This window comes from Phodopus roborovskii, unplaced genomic scaffold, assembly GCF_943737965.1.
Source record: "Phodopus roborovskii unplaced genomic scaffold, PHOROB, whole genome shotgun sequence".
In the NCBI taxonomy this organism is placed as follows: Eukaryota; Metazoa; Chordata; class Mammalia; order Rodentia; family Cricetidae; genus Phodopus; species Phodopus roborovskii.
This window is the reverse complement of record NW_026126746.1, coordinates 58921-73650: the sequence shown is the minus strand read 5'-3', so window position 1 is coordinate 73650 and position 14730 is coordinate 58921.

The window sequence follows — 14730 nt, the reverse complement described above, 5'->3', positions numbered from 1 at the left end:
CTAGCCAACAAGAAACTACTACGTGGACAACAGCACTATATCTAATACAGAGTCTCTGTGTGTTATTTGGGGTCGGTGTGGCAACTGGATAAGACTGGCCAGGCTGGCGGAAAAACCTACTTCCTTACAACACTCCTTAAATCAAAATATGTGACTATAACTATTTGGGCAGGAAGAATACTTGATTTATAAAAGGTAGTTAATGAAGACTTTTCTGAGAAGGTGGAATTTGAGATTAGTAGGGCTCTGCCTGTTATCTTGAGCAAGCCTGAAGCTGTTGGCCACAACTTCTTGATCCATAGTTACTATTGGTACTCTTCCTGCCCCCATCCACAACCCAGAGTTGTCATTGGTACTCTACCTGTTATGCTAACACACACCTGGTGGGGAGGAGCTAAACCTAATAAGTCTATTATTTTCCACTGTGCTGTGAGTCAGTATATAAGCCCACTCCATCCACCCAATAAACACCATTCAGCATTCCAACATTGCCATTGAACGAATAAATAAATAACTAAATCTTTAAGGAACACTAGAAAAATCATGTGAGTATCCTCATGATACTCATTAAATGAGGCTTCCATCCTAAAATAAATCACTGACTAATTATTTTCCATAGCATATAAATGTAGATTATGACATAACGAGGAATACTCCATCCCACAGAATACAAGAATAACTCTATACCAGTTGTCAATCCATTCTCATAAGAAACATTTCATGTGAGTTTAACTAAAATGTATGGGTTTTTGAAAAAAATAATCAACAATAAAATCCATAAAAACAAGGCATAATGATATATTTTGAACTTCTAATCTTTTGAGTTGGGAATCACATAAACTGTATTTTATGCCCACTGCACAAACTACTTACAGAGATTGATGATAACATAGTACTGAAAAGGCCACTGCAATATCAGGAAGATAGAACATTCCCATGCGTAATATTGACTCCTTTAACTTTCTCCAAATGCACAGACCAAGTCATGAAGATGAACCTCTAATTAATAGGATTGTAATTCCTGATAGTAATGCATACACCGACAAATAACTGATTTTTATCAAAATATCTAAAATGGTACAATGAAAAAAAGAAAGCATCTTCAACAAATGGTGCTGGCATAATAGGATGGTGACCTGTAGAAGACCTCAAAATAAATCATGCCACACGGAACCTCTTAGAAGAGAATGTAGGAGATACCCTTGAATGAATTGGTACAGTGACAGCTTCCTGAACTGAACAAAAGTAGCAAGGATACTAAGATCGACAATTAATAAATGGGACATCATCAAATTGAGAAGATTCTGTAAGGCAAAGGACACAGTTGACAAGACCACAGACTGGCAAAAGATCTTCACCAACCACATATCAGAGAGAGTGCTGGTCTCCAGAGTATACAAAAACTCAAGAAGCTACTCACCAAAACACCAAATAACCCTATTAAAAATGGGGTACAGAACTGAATAGAGAATTCTCAATGGAGGAATCTAAAATGGCTGAAAGACACTTAAAGTGCTCAACATCTTTAGCCATCAGGGAACTGCAAATCAAAACAACTCTGAGATACCTTCTTAATCCTGCCAGAATGTCTAAAATTAGGAACACCAATGACAATTTATGCTGAAGAGGATGTGGAGAAAGTCAAACATTCTTTCACTGCCTGTGGGGGTGCCAACTTGTACAGCCAATTTGGACATCTGTATGGCGGTTCCTCAGGAAAATGGGAATGAGTCTACCACAGGAACTGGCAATCTCCCTCTTAGGCATATACCAAATTGATCCACATTCATGCAATAAGGACATCTGTACAACTATGTTCATAGCAGCATTATTCATAATAGCAATAACCTGGGAGCAACATAGATGTCCCTCAACTAAAGAATGGGTAAGGAAGATGTGGTACATTTACACAATGGAATACTACTCAGTGGGGGGGAAAATGGAATCTTTAAATGTGCAGGCAAATGGATGGAACTTGAAGTAACCATTGTGAGTGAGGTAACCCACTCACAAAAAGAGGAACATGGAATGTACTCACTCATATATGGATTTTATACATAATGCCAAGGACCACCAGTCTATAATCCACACTGCTAGAGAAACTAGGATACATGAGGAACCAAAGAGATTCATGCAAGGTCCCTCATAGAAGGGGAAAGGAACATTATCTCCTGAGAATATAGGGAGTGAGGGTGGGCAGTGAGTGGAGTGCAAGCAAGGACAAAGAGACGGGAGGGGAGAGGAGAGCATGTGGGACTAGGAAGATTGACTCAGGAGGATAAGAGAGCAAAAATAAAGGATAACATAAAAGAGAAAACTGACTATAAGTGTTCAGAGACCTACAAGGATGACCTCAACTAATGATCTGAGCAACAGAGGAAAGGCAACTATAAATGCTCTTCCATGATAATGAGATTGATGAGGAACTTATTTGCCATCATAGAGCCCTCATCTAGTAGCAGAAGCAGACACCCACAGCTAAACACTGAATAAAACTGTAATCCAAATCCAGAGAGAGAGGAGTGATAAGAAAATGGGGGCAAGACCAGGCTACAGAAACCCATAGAGACAGCTGACCTGAACAAGGAGGAGCTAATGGATGTGCAGATTATACCTGGGAAACCAGCATTGCACCAACTCAGACCCCCTGAACATGGGTCTCAGTTAGAAGGTATGGACTGTCTAAGCGACCTCTGACAGTGGAACCAGGATGTATCCCTGGTTCAGGAAAAGACTTTGGGAGCACATTGGCCCTGGAGGGATACTCCCTTACCCTAGAGGCAGAAGGGAGGGCCTAGTCCCTACTCCAAATGACTTGACAGATTTTTTTTTTGATCCCTCCTGGAAGGCATCACCTTCTCTATGGGTGGGGACATGGAATGGGACTGGAGGGCGGGGGATAAAGAGGGTGTGATGGAAGGAAGGAGAGAGACTTGGGGTTGAAGTGTAAAATAAGAGAAAATAATAAATATAGGAAAAATATTTTCTTTTAAAAATGTGGGAGCTTTCTTATGGAGAGGTTTGTCCTCTGCTCTCTAATCCCAGGAAGAGGAGGAAAGTGAGCAAAAGGTAGAAGTGAACCAGACACGACTCACCGGTACACAGAAAGGGATGGAAAGCCGAGTGAGGGAAATTCCCCGCTTCACGGCCTGGAAGTCAGGTGAAGATGACTGCATGCCGTCTGTCCCATGTCTAAGAAGTGGGTAACAGTGGGAAGTCCTGCGTGTTGGAGGGGAGAAGGTCTGATGTTTTGGCAGTGTCAGACTGTCAGAGTAACCGCAAAGCCTTGGTGGGTGGGGGGTCATGCTTGGCGGCGCTGAATGGGCTCCGGTGGGCCCTAGTGATTCTAAATCTAATTTTAACCAGATGTCGGGAGAGTGGTATGGCTATCGCAGGTGCTCGATCCACTGCCTCTGAATTGGGAATAAGTGGGCAGTTTTCTCCTCCTGCTGGATCAGAGCAGGCAGCCGACAGCACACTGAAACACAGTTTTCAAGGCCTCTGAGGGCCAGAGGAATTCCAACCCTCCCAACTGTCTTTTCCACAGGTACCCGCCCACACCTAACTAAGCATGCGCAGAGCTCCTGGCCTCTGCAAAGACTGGATCTCCACCAAGCTGCAGAAGGTGAGAAATCAGCTCTGCCTCTAGGGCCTGGAGCCCAGGGGCAGGGGAAGGTCATGGGGGGGAGAGTAAGGTGGGGGTGGGGAGAGTGGGGGGGGGGGAGGGTGGTAGGGGGGTTGGGGGGGGGGGGGGAGGGGGGGTGGTGGTGAGGCCTAGGTGTCATTTGGAGGGCCGAGTTGAGGGGAGGCAGATGGGGCAGAGCCATGGTTGAGGTGTGGTACACTATTGATGCTGATTAGTTATCTAATTAAAAGAAGGGAACTATTGTAGCACATTCACTTCGTGACCTCCAATACCGTGACATGGTGATAACACAAGCAAAGCAAAGAACTAAACACAATAAATAACCAACCGACCTATCAGATGCTGGTTTTCCATGTTATCCTCGTTCCCCGCAACCCAGCAGCTCTGCATGTCAGTCTCTACACTGAGGCCAGAATTTGGCAAGTGCACAAGAAAGACATCCAAGAAGTTCATAACTTTTGCCTTGTATTTTGGAAGGCCCGAGTGGAGAGCTGGGTATTGTCTGTTAAATAGTTCTGTCTTGTAGAATACTCCAAGCCATCCTATGAAGCAAGCACAGGAGAATCACACCCCAATCCAAGATCTCAAATGACCCAGAATGAAAAGGGTCTTGAAAACTCTTCAAATAAGATCAATCCCAGCTTTAAATTTTCAGATTAGGATTGTATAGTTACCAAACACAAGCCAATGTCTCCCCAAACCCCCCTCTCCCCGGTCCAGGAAACTTCAAAGAGGTGACACATTTCTGGTTCCATACCTTTTGAATGAGAAGAGAAATACTCACTATCTGCTGTTCTCATGCGGTGTGGAGTTCTTGGAGAAATGGCTGCCTCCTCATATACGTTGTCTTTTGCTGAAACGATCCAGAACGCCTTTCAGCATACTATCTCTGAAACAGATCCGTGTCTCTGGGTCTCTCCTGGCTGAGGTGAACATGTATGCATGCATGTATACATGGATGTGGTATACATGGATGCCCTACATTGCCTAATGTGGGTTCAGAAGCTGTGAACAGGAATATTACACTTCCGAGCTCAGCCTATGCTACATAGCAAGTTCTGAGCTATACATGGTTACTTTGTCTTCAGAGGGGAAAACTAATTTGAAAAGGAGTTGGAGGATTCTCAGGAAATAGGATGTACCATTCCTTTGGAACACCTGTGTTGCATCTGCTGACTTGGCAGCAGTTAGAAAGTCAGAAACTAAACCCAGACATGGGGACACAACATGACTAACCATTTTTGAGTGTTGTATTTCAGACAGGACACTAGGTTCATGATAAGTTCTGTGCTATAGAAGTACTAAGAGCCTAAATAAAGAAATAAATAAATAAGCAGAGGATAATTTAACATTTACAGACTCCTAATGTAAATTCCTAAGAACAGGGAGGTGAGACATGAGCAGTTAGAGTTTGAGAAACAAGAGATTGGTGGAGCTTGAGCAAACATTAAGGGCTGTTAGAACAGTAAACTTGCCTGGAATCAATTCTGTTAATTGTACTTTGTACCATGAAATTTATCAAAACCTGAAACTACTGTGAAACCCTCTCTAAAGAAATTCCCCCAAGTATTGTCAGCTGCAACTTCTCACCATAATCTATACTCTACAGATCCTATAGAAATATGAAAAGCTTTGTACTATTTTGAACCAGAGCTAATTCAAATAATATTTTCTGTTTGTTTACTAAAGTCAATTAAGGATGCATTTGTTCATTTATACTGTAATATGTTTGAGGATAATCCACGAAGTTCTTTCCAAACTAGAAACTGACAGAAAGAATAAAAAATGAAAACCAGACAAGGAAATTCAGATTACACAGCCTGGAAGTCAGAACCTAGGGATACCTGTTTCTGTCCCATCTAAAAGAAAGAAGGCATGTGCTGTGTTTGAGGGTAAAAGCTGATTTGGCAAATTCAGACTGTCAGAATAACCGCAAAGCCTTTTCTGTGGGAACATGCTCTTGAAATACTGTTCGGCTGTAACCTTGTTCTTCTAAATCTAAATTTTAAGTCAGATGTTTTTTTTTTTTTAATTTATTATTTTAAATGTCGGGAGGGTACTGTCAGAATAACCGCAAAGCCTTGGTGTGGGGAGACATCCCATGAATGTCCGGCTGGGCCCTAGTTAATTTTAACCAGATGTCGGGAGAGTATTATGGCTATCGCAGGTCTCGATCCACTGCCTCTGAATTGGGAATAAGTGGCAGTTTTCTCCTCCTGCTGGATCAGAGAAGGCAGCTGACAGCACACTGAAACACAGTTTTCAAGGCCTCAGAGGCCAGAATTCCAACCCTCCCAACTGTCTTTTCCACAGGTACCCGCCCACACCTAACTAAGCATGCGCAGAACCCCTGGCCTCTGCAAAGACTGGATCTCCACCAAGCTGCTGAGGGTGAGAAATCAGCTCTGCCTGGAGGCTGGAGCCCAGGGTGGCAGGGTGAATGTGGTGAGAGAGAGAGTAAGGTGGTGGTGGGGAGAGTGGAGAGGAGGGTGGTAGTGAGGTCTTTTCATTTGGAGGGACTGACTGAAAGCCATATTGGGTAGAGGCAGAGCCATGGTTGAGGTGGTACACTATTGTTACTGATTAGTTATCTAATTAAAAGAAGGAACTATTCTGCATTCTCTTCTGACCTCCAATTTTTATGACATGGTGATTGCTGACAAGCATAGAACTAAACACAATAAATAACCAACCGACCTAGCAGATGCTGGTTTTCCATGTTATCCTCGTTCCGCAACCTGCAGCTCTGCATGTCAGTACTCTGTACTGAGGCTCCAAGTGCGTCCTCCCGATGCTGCGCGCTTTGTCGAAGAGGACGACCTTCCCAATAGAGGAGGATCGGGTCTTGATCAAGGGTATCTGATAACTACGCTCCAGTGCTAGAACCTCCAGGAAAGCTCTCAAAGGCCTCCTATATTCATTTATCCTGACCAGGAGCACCACTGTTACACCAGTCGGGTGAGACAACAACTGAAGAGATCACAACAAACAAGCAGACCCAACCCACCACCAGAAGGGGCCACTTTACCACCCAGAGTAAACCCAGAGCACATGTCTAGCCAGAGGCAGACGCGGCCATATGACATCAGGCAACCAAATAAATCCAGTCTGGTCCAGGTCTATTGATGACCCTGGAGCAAGTGTGTGTGGGCTGTGCTTACTTTGTTTCTTGGGCACAGAGGATTTTCCAGAGCAATTTCAACAAGAAAGATCCCTGGTGGCTTAAAGCCCTGCAGAACACAGCAAAGAAAGGGAAAGGTGAGTGAGGCTTGAATCAAGTAGACTTCTTGGGAGAGCTCGGAAAGCTGGCAAACAATGAAGGGTGAAACTGGAGGACAGACAAGAATTTGAGAAAGGGTACGAGTATAGATGGCCAGGAATTGGAAGCTGAATCAGGATACCTGTCGCACAGAGACCCAAGACCACTTTCTAGGGAGTTGGCTCAGAGTGCATAAAAGCAATCGAGACCCAGAGTGTCAAAAACCACCCGACTCAATCTCTAGACTAGAATAGATGTCCAGGATGAGTGTGTATTATCCCCAGGGGGAACAAGTGTCGCTCAGGAGAACTAGAAGAGTTGAGTGCAAGTCCTTTAACTGTGCTGGCCCCTGCCTACCTGAATAAGTGCTGCCAAGGACCTAACTCCCTTCCACTGCCTGGCTTTTCACCCTTCCTCTCATAAAAACCTCCGTGGGTGCATGCAGTATCACAAACCTAAGGCGTTGGTATGTGAGCACAAAAGAGAAGCAAGGTGAGCACTGCAGTGGTTTTAGAGCAGACAGAAAACACTTTAAAAAATAAGCTCTGATCTGGTGATGCACACCCCACTGTGTCATATTATCAGAGATCAAGTGCTGAGGCAAGCCTCAAAGTCAATGTTATTATGTATATAAAGGAAATACTTGATCTTGTGTCCTGTGCCTTTGAACCCAGCTCCCTATACCACATAAAATAATGAATGAAAAGGTGGTGGGTGTGTTCACAGGGCATTGGTGGGTCTTACCTTTAATCCCAGCACTTGGGAGGCAGCGGCAGGCTAACGTCAGTTCCAGGCCATCCAGGTCTACAGAGTTAGTGCCAGGACAACCATGGGTATGCATTGAAACCCTGTCTTAAATACCGTGTGTGTGTGTGTGTGTGTGTGTGTGTGTGTGTGTGTGTGTGTGTGTGTGTTGTGTTATGTGTAGAGGACATGTGGATTTGTGAGCATGGGTGTGGGTGTAAAATAGGTTCTGGAAGAATCAAGCTGAGTTCTTTTTGACCCAGTTGATTGATGAATATGTTGGAATCCAAAGTCTTAGGGAGGAATTTTTCACCTGTTAAGAATTAGCCTTTAGCTTTTCTGTCAGGGGGTTGAAGATTTAGCTTAGTGGTGAGAATGGTTGTATGGCATGCCCAAGGCCCAGGGACCAATCTCTAAAGCAGAAAACAAAATCCTTTAAATAGAAAGAGTGAAGACAAGGGCTGTTGTTCTCTAAGAGCCCTTATTTTGGAACAAAACCATCATTAGACTGGATTGAAAGTTGTGACAACCTCTTCTTCTGACACCTGCTGGACATCAGATGTGTTTTCCAGTTGCTAGCTGATTCTTTTTGTTCATTTATACTTTTTTTTGTTATTTCATTCCTGCCTATTTGTTTATTTATCTATCTATTTATTTATTATTTGGAGACAAGTGTCTCATTTTGTGTTCCATGGACTGTCTCAAGCTGAGAGATAATAATCCTGCCTCTGCCTACTGAGTGCAGGGTTTAAAGGTGTATAGGACCACTGGTAAATCATTAATTTATTATTTATTTAGTGTATTTATTTACTTTCATTTCTTGCAACAAGATTCCCTGTGTAGTCCACTGTGTCCTAGAATCACTTTATAGACCTTGCTGGGCCAAAAACTCTTAGAGTTTAGACTGCCCCGTGAGTGGAATTAATGTTATATAACACTACTCCTGACTATTTTTTTTTATACTTGTTGAATGTTCTCAAAGTTCATGGAGTTCAAGAGGCCTTTGAGCTTGAAATCATGAAGTATAAACTGAAACATAGTTCTTGGAACAAAGTGAAGACGGCTCATCGGAAGATCTTCCCAACTTGCTAGTGAAGATTCATAGAGAAGAAAGCCTGGGATGTGACCATCAGAATCTTCCAGAATATCAATAGGGAATGATCTCAGTGAGAGGGCAGCAGGAGAGATTGCTGGTGAGTAGGGTCAAGCTTCTTTACTATGAGGGTTCATGTCATGGATTTTGATACCTCTTGTTCATTCCCAACTTCCATAGGACAGGCAGGTGTGGGGAACATTATTCTACTTGAGGAAGGAGGCAGACTGGGATAGATATGTTAGCTCTGATCTGTGAAGTCAAATGCATGAAGGGTTTCATGCCCTAACCTACCTAGATTGTTAAACTTCTACATAGGACATCAGTCATTTTACCCTTGTATGAAAACTGAAGACTTAACTCTAGAGTGAAGTTGTAACTCTGGATTTGGGCAGGCAGCATCAGAAAACACATGGGGGGTGCAGGAAGTTGGCACTGTCTGTGTAAACCTGAAAATCTGACTTCAGAAACCACATAAAATCCAGGCATCAGAGCAAGTTGGCCCTTCAGCATGGCAAGGTGTAAGGTAGCTGAAGAGAAACCAGTCTCAAAAAAAAATGACATGGAGGAGGGTCTGGAGGGATAGCTCAATGTTTTTAAGGACACCTGCTACTCAATCAGAAGACCTTTGTCAGTTTCCCCAGAACCTACTTGGTGGGTTCACAAGCAGCACATAACCCAAGTGTCAGGGGAATCTAGTGCCCTCTTCTGTCTCCTAAGGGCACTGAACTTATGTGATACACACACATATGCAGACAAAAGCACCCATATGCATCTTTCTTTTTTTCCTTTCTTTCTTCTTCCTTCCTTCCTTCCTTCCTTTCTTTCTTTTTTTTTTTTTTTTTTTATAAGTGCAGGACACCTAAAGGGGAGACACCTAGCATTGGTCTCTGGTCTCAACATGCATGGGTACTGTGCCCCTTCCCCAACTCCTACACCTACATACCTTTCATGTATGTATTTGAATCAACTGTTTTCTGGTGTGAAACAAGATTTCTCCTTTTTTGTCATGGCTGGGTCTGTTTTGTACTTTAACAAGCACAAGTGAAAATGGTAAAGCCATCTTTCATTAACAGCATGGTCTTAAGAGTCACATGATTATTTATCCTGGTATAAGGTGTCATGGATGCAATTCATGACAATGGTAGGTCTGGTGCTATGAAAGATTTTTCATGCCTCGGTTTTTTTGTTTGTTGTTTTAAAAAATGTCTCTGTGCTGTTCTTTCTACTCTGACTTTTTCTAGAACTACAGATACATATCTTTGATTTAAGTTTAAAGTATATGAGAACAAGAACAATTAGATTCTGCCTTAGATGAATTTGAGAGTACTTGCATGCATTTCTGTGTACTATGTGTGTATATTTCCCTTGGAGCAGGCAGAGGGTGTTTAGAGGTTCTGGTACTGGACAGTGGTATGGATGATTCCTGAACTGAACCCAGGTCTTCTGCGTGCTTGTAACCACTGTGCCATATCTTAATCCCCATGTGTTATGACATCATACCATGTCTCATGTATATCTTTATATCCTTTTTGTTGTTTATGCTTTAGGTTCAATTTTGTTTTCAACTGTCCTTATTCCCTGTTCAGCTACTTTTATTTTGTGGTTTTGGATCTTGCCTAGACTCTCTTTGTAGACCAGATTAGCGTGAAATTCACAGAGATCTATCTGCCTCTGCCTACCTATTTCTGGGACTAAAAGGGCATACCTCCTGGCTTCCCGTTCAGATACTTCTAATCAATAACAAATCCACCTATTAACTTCTTTGAGTTTTTTTATGTTATTATTTGTGTGTGTACACACATTTGCATACCATGGTGCACAAGTGGAGCTGAGAAGACAACTTTTGATAGTTACTCCTGCTTCTGTCATTTGAGTTTTGGGGACCAAACTCAGATCATCAGACTCCTTGTCAAGTGTATTCACAACCTAAGGCATCTCACCAGCCCCTATCTGTTGGTTCTTAAATTTAGTTAAGACATTTTACATGTGCAGTTTGACTTGGTTTTCCTCTGTCTCCATTGACTACCCAACCTGCCTTTTATTTATATGGAACACCTTTTAAAAATTGTTAAACTTATCATACAAAATGAGTTTTTGTATAAAATTGTGTTTGTGTCTGTGTGTGTGTGTGTGTGTGTGTGTGTGTGTGTGTGTGTGATTTACTTTTCTACCGTATTCACCTACAGTGACTCTCCTGTGTTTCTTTCCATCTAGTTCCCTCTTGTTCCCCTAAATAGACTCCTTTTCTTTCATGCCATAAATGTGGGAAGTTGTATATATAGACCATTTTTACAGTATTTTTAAAAATTACAAGTATGTGTGTGTGTGTGTGTGTCTGTATGTGGGATTACATATATGAGTGCATTTCCTGCAGAGGCCAGAGGAAAAAGAACTATTAGAAGCTATGTACCAATTTGGTTTAACAGATATATATAGGGAGCCTAACTACTAGAATTCCAGAGCCTCTACCTTGAAAAAGCTTTTGGAGGGGCAAGTTCAGTTGTAATGAACATTTGCTTCCTGCAAGATCTATGAGGCTACAGAAACCCTGTCATATTTTGAGAGGTTGCAATTACATAGAAACATACACAGTCTTTCTCAAGGTCATGGTACCACAGACAGTCCCAAATAAGATATTTTGTAAGGATGGTGGAGAACCCTTGAGATTCTAGAGTTCTGGAATTCATGGCCATTCATGTGAACACACAAACTAAAAATGTTGCATACTACACTCCAATTTTGAGTGAAGATGGTGCACTAAGCTCCACAAAGTCCCTGGTAGAGTTTTCTCAATGTAGCTGGGGCCACTCACTCTTTCCTGGTTGTTTCTACAGTCCAATAGGGACAGAAAAGCTTACTCATGCACCGACTTTATGTTATGCAGATGTGTAGATTGCTGAGTGCACAGGCCCAAGGGTGGCTAAGACTGACTCAACTCCATATGGAAATGTGTGGATTGCTGAATGCACAGCTAGGAAAGGCTGACTTTCACTTCTGCCTAATTAAGAAGGTAATTACAATTTGGCTTGAGGTTCTCACTCAAGAAGAGATTTTGACTCATGCCAGATAAGACAAGATCCAACCAATACTTTAGAAACTTGTGAAAATCCAGCCTAGTGTATGCACATTTGGATTTTCACCATTTCTTTGGTGAGGTGCCAGGCTCTCAAGTGAGGCCTATTCAGGCTGTAAGCCATATGATGATACAAATAATCAATAAAATCAAATAAACTAATGAGATGACATATATGAGAACTTTTCCATGCAATATTATTGGAGTTCCCTTTTGAAACCCTTCATATATGACCTGTGTGTCTACACATGCCTATGATCTGTGTGCATTTTTCAGAATGTGCATATTCATGTGTGGGCAAAGATGAACAGGTGCTTCAGCACATCTGCAGATGTGAGCAGACTGCCTGGAGTTCTGGCCTTCCCTGGCCCTTTTAGTCCAATAGAATTTCCCTGTGCTCCGTGTCTTCTCCTGTCTCCCTGCCCCATGTCACCTGAAGAGAACTTTGAATGTAGCCATGGCCAACCACACCCAGGTGTTGGGTGCTTTCTGGAGATCCCGTCCCAGGTTCTGACACTGTCACTGCTAGTACTTCAGTCAGTGTCATTATCTCCCTGATCTACTTGAGAATTTCCTACAAAGATATAACTAATGCTGAAAACATAATCTCATACAACCAAATGTCTCTCTCCTTCACATCTCTCCCTTATGTCATTGTATTAACTGAGCGTTTGACTTTTAGAAAGTAACACTGCACAGCACATTCCTTACTATGGGATATGATTAATTATTTTCCCAATGTGCTTCCTCTAATCTCTACAGGGCTCTGAAAAGATGAGGATCCGTATGTAACGAGTTTTTGAAGAAACTGATGTGGCTTAAACTAGAGTTAAAGGCCTCTTTTACAGGAAGTCAAGGTGGCAGGAAGGAAAGAGAACACCAGTCACACAAGGTTCTGTTACTACAGCAAAGTGGATCCAGGCAAGACAAAGAAAGGGGACATGGAAAAGGGGATGAAGTTTTCTCTGTGTTTCTCAGTGCTCTAGACTTCAGATACCTGTTCAACAGACCACCTTACTTGACTTGTGACTTGTAGTCACAAATGTGTGTAGCTGACCCAGATGCAATAGGGTCTATTTAAAAATAAGTCTTTAAACCTGTGTTGACTTACCTGGGCTTTCCACCACCTTAAACTTTCCTTCATGTTTGTCTGATGATGTGTTCGTTTTGATCTCTTTGAAGGCTTCTTGTGGACCACACACCACTGCTGTTTTAATAACAAAGCTTTCTTCTGAAGATACTTCAGCACTTTTAAATGCCAATGAGAGATTGGGGACCACCTCCCCACTTGTGTCTTTATCAACTCCATCCACCGTCCTATCCAGAAGAGCACTCCATTTGACAAAGTCTGAGGAGTTTTGTTGGTATTCCTTACATCTTCATAGAAGGCCTTGTTTTTCTGCCTCTTCTTCTCTCTCTCTCTCTGTCTCTCTCTCTCCCTATAGAAAGAGAAATGGGATGAGTGTAATAATTCAAAACTGAGAAGAATAGACTTGCCAGCAAAGAGATGAACAACCTGCAGTTGTGTCCAGGTCTGACATCTCATCATGGAGTCTATTCCCCTTCATAACCCTGGTACTATGAAAAACAACCATGACTCCCTTACTCAGTTACTGCATAGCTGTTTTAAGTGACAATTCTGTCTCAATGTTCTGAGTACCCTAATGAACCTTGGGTGTTTGTATGATTGTGCACATCCATGTGCTTGTGTGTGTGTGTGTGTGTGTGTGTGTGTGTGTGTGTCTGTGTGTTGACTTGTGTAGGTACAAGCCCATGTGTTTGCAAGTATGTGTAGAGCTAGAGTGTATCTCTTCGATCAAAACTTCCACTGGAACAGGGAAAACACAGTCCCAGGTCACAGGTTGACTAAGTGATACAAAAACATTCTGTCTTCATGCTCACTTGTTGACGACCTTATCTGGCAGGTATTTTGCATAATCCTTGCTATACTGTTTCAGCAGTTTGCTATATTTATTGTCTATTTATTGTCTGCAACACAAAAACAAAATGGAGAATTAGAATAGTGCTAATGTCAGCAAAGGGGGAAAGAAAACAAGTTGGGAGAGACATTAGAATCTTTTTTTTAATTTAATATATTTTTTCTTCTTTTACACATAAGTCCTATTTCCCTTTCGCTCTGATCCTCCCAACCATTTCAATCCCCAGACAGGGTGAGGCCTTCCATGAGGGTTCATCAAGGTCTGTCAAGTCATTTGAGGTAGGGCCTAGGCCCTCCCCCATGGATCTGTGCTAAAGGATTATCCCCACCATGGGGAATGTGCTCTCAAAGTACTTTCCTGCAGCAGGGATACATCCTGGTTCTGTGAGATGTCAGTTTCTTATGTTTGACTTGAGCTCCATTCAATGCCAATCCTTTCTTCTGTACTGTGATGCTAAGCTTGCATCACCTCCCCTCCCAACAAGGTTCAAGTTCTGTGACATTTCTTTGTGTAGCTCCCTCTGACTCTGGAGATTTAGGTCTATCACAAAGACAAAGATCTACCTTGTTGGTTTTGGATCCTGTTCCCTTAGAAAGCATGTTGCAGTATTCTGGGCCTTTTCTGAGTTTCTCCACGAAGTGTCTAAATGAATAAAGCAGAGTGACTAAGGTATGCATAAAAGTTCTAAATGTCTAAATATGACATTTCTATAAAATTTCCATAATTATTTCTATAAAAATTCCAGGCATGGATTCAGAAGTTCTTGGAATGAGAAGAGTTCCACCCTGGGATCCCACATCCCTTTCCTTCCCAGTGCCTGGAGAAAGAAAGGTCCTCATTCATTTATCAACTTGTGTGTGTGTGAGCTGCCAGAAATCTGATTGAAAGTTGTCTTTGTCAAGTTTCATAAGCTCAGCAGAGGTGAGAAGCATGAAGAGGAAGATAGGATTAGTGAAGGAACAGTCACAGGAA